Source organism: Solanum tuberosum, unplaced genomic scaffold (assembly GCF_000226075.1).
Source record: "Solanum tuberosum cultivar DM 1-3 516 R44 unplaced genomic scaffold, SolTub_3.0 scf00086, whole genome shotgun sequence".
Lineage (NCBI taxonomy): Eukaryota > Viridiplantae > Streptophyta > Magnoliopsida > Solanales > Solanaceae > Solanum > Solanum tuberosum.
Genome location: NW_006239010.1, coordinates 110,887 through 114,332, shown reverse-complemented (window position 1 = coordinate 114,332; position 3,446 = coordinate 110,887).

Here is a 3,446-nt window from a genome sequence, read left to right as displayed (position 1 = left end):
TGCCTATTTTATGGCGAGTTGAATATATTATTTTTATTCTAAGTTGTTCATTTGAGTTAAAGTTTCAAAAGTTGAGTTTATTGAATTTTATTTTAGTTTTAAGCTTTTGCATGCTTAAGTTAGTCTTCCGCTTGTAGTCATCCAGGATGAGGGTTCGCTTGGGGACCAACAATGGTTCTTGAGTGCCGGCCACGTCCAGGGTGTAGACTCGGATCGTGACAAAAACACTGGTTCACATTACCTTTTATTATCTATAAATAGAGGAATTTCCTCTCATTTAAAACAACAAAAATTTTAAACTTCTTCTTCTGAACAATTAAATAATTGTGTACTTTGCTCCTGTTGAATGACTCACTGACATCATTTTTTTGTATCAGTACACTGGTGAATAGAATTGTTCTTTTATGAGAGGATATATTCCTTTAAATCTCGGGTACTAGGAGGAATAATTTCCTTAAGGGGACACTGTGCATTCAGTGGCTCGATATTTTCTATTATGTTCATTCTATTGTTACAGATCCTGGTATGTTATTACAGTCATTAATTTATGCTTATATTATTAATTGTTATTTTTGAGTACATGCTTTAAATTTTGTTGTTTATGTTTCTGCAAAATTATTGTTACAAGGATTTGTTAGTACATATTAAATAACAAACGTTAATTGAGTATTCAAACAAGTTTTCTCTACTGGAATTGTTGAAGGTACAATAAAAAAAAAACCTTACAAATCTCTAATTTATTCATCAACAACGTCATTTCTTCACATACAAGGATGAGATTTTGTGTTCTTTAGAAAATTCTCTAAGAGTTAATAACTTTCCATGCCCACATTTTTTTGTTTTAATGTTGTTGTTATCTATTTTTACTAAATTTTATCACTGGATATTATGAGTACTTTAAGGATTGAAAGTAGTCAATTTTCTGAGGTATGTTATTTTAAAACATGAGAACTTTTCTGGTTAGAATGGTTTGTTATCATCATTGGATATCTCATAGTTTACTCCCTTTAATGTATGTTTTTTATTGCTATTTTGTTGTCTCCTTAAAATTGTATTGATTTATTTTTCGTTTGGTATGTATATGATCTCACTTGGACAATGCTTTCGTACTTTTAATGTTTTTCTTTTTTTCCTTCTCATTCAGCTTTACTAAATATTTTTTGTGTGAATTATGACTATTTTCAGCAAGCTTAACTTGAAGAATATGAAAAAAAACATGTTCTAAATAAAAGTAATATCTTAAGCTACAAAAGATATATCTATTAACATAGATTTGTTGTCCTTTATGTCCCAAGTCATTGCTGGGCATTTGAGTTATCTAGGTTAGACTCATTTGTAATTTTTTAATGTTCGAGAATATTTTTTTAACATGAGTCTAGAATACAACATTTTGATCTACTTGTACTTTCATAATGCAACAACTATACATACATATTTCTGAAAAAGTCGTAAAGTTGCATTGATGAAGCATCTAGAAGGGCCAACAATATTATTTTGCTGTTGTTTCAAATTTATTTTTCTCCTTCTATAAATTTTGTTAGAGTAACAAAGTAGCAATAATGAAAAGTGATGAACGTTTGACCTTAGACAAGTAGATTATTTATGTTGTTGTGGTGTACATTTTTAACGGTCTTAACATATTTATAACTAATATTGATTATTGAAAACTTTATAGAATTTGTTTTTAACAAGGAGTTATTCTAACCATAAAATTATCAGCCCGATATTTTTCATGTACAAAAAAATACTAAAAAAATATGTTTAATCGCTACATAAAAACATCACTCAGTTTTAACAAGACTATTATATCACCAAACATATATTATGATAAATTATGTAAAAGATAAAAATGATTAGATATCAAGATATTTTTAATCATTCATTATATATTTAAAATTCTTGAGAAATGTGATAATGTCAAATCATTTAATTTCTATTGAAATGTTCTTAAAATATATTAAAATTTAATTTTTTTTCTGAGAACAGTCGATTATTGGAAAGACTGTTCAAAAGATTAGAAAAATTATTTATTCCCGCGCAAAGCACAGATAAATTACCTAATTTATAAAATAAATAAAATAAATAGATCTTTGCAGATCTCTTACATATAAAAATGAAGATTCTTCAACAATGACATAAAACTAAAAAAAATTAATAAGTGATCTACAAAACTAATTCTCTCTATTCTGACAAATACTACTAATTGTTTGTCACGAGGAAATTTATTTTTTATTGTTTTAAAATTAATTTCCAAATGACCCTATCTATGAATAGAACTAGTAATCTTTGGCTTGCAGTATGAGTAGTCTCAAGGCACCAATTGGAGCTAAAACCATCAGAAGAACACCTATGAAGATGCATATCTGCATAAAAAGAAATAAGACAAAATTATAATATTAACAATACAAACAATTAGATTTCATTAACTTCTCAAAAATAATTTTCTTGTAACATACCCAATTAATCCACCAAGACAATGAAAATCTTCTAGGTTTGTAGATGGCAAGCCATATGAATATATGATACAAGGAAGCTACAATAATAGAGAAAAATCAGGAGTGTTTATCGGTCAGTTCGATTCGAATGAGAATATTATCAATTTAATTTAAAAGTTATCGATGTGTAGTATGCAAAATTGATAATCAGATTAAATAATAAGATTCTTGAAAGATTTGATTTTGTAGTCCGTCGCCAATACTATTTTAGTTATATGAGGTGTAAAAATAACACAAGATATTTGGCTTACAAAGTAGGCAGTAGGAGCAAATGCAAATCCTCCAAAGAAACTAAGTAGTCCACCAAAAAAATAGGAAATGGTCATTCCAAGGAACAATGTTAAGGCTGCACATGCAATACAAAAAATAAAACAATTAATAAGTGATAATTTGATTATTGAAAACAAATCATACTATTGGTCGTTTAACTATGAATATATTTTACTTTTTCTCGAATAATAATTCTGAAAATCATGTTTGATCATAATATTCGTTGTGATTCAACTTGCGTTCTAGATAATTCAAATCGAAGCAATTGGATGTCCAACATGGGCCTATATGACCAGGGGCGGACCTACAGTGGTTCAAGTGGGTTCATATGAACCCACTTCGTTGAAAAATAACACTGTATATATATATGTATATTTAATCAGTTTTTAAAATTTTATATGTATATATTAAATTTTGAACCCACTAACACAAGTTGAAGCTTAGCCGAGTGGCTGAGGGGGTTCAATTTTCCCAGCCAACCCGGGATTGAATCCCTATAGCCACATTTCAGTTTTAATTTGTTTTTTTTATATATAAAACATTCACACACAATTTTGTCCTAAGTAACTTTTGTCCTTTTAGTTACTTAGGAACTATAAAAAGTAGAACAACTTTTTACTTTTACATTTAAAGTCCAATAGTCAACAACTTTTGTCCTTTTTGTTTTTAGTTTTTTTTTTT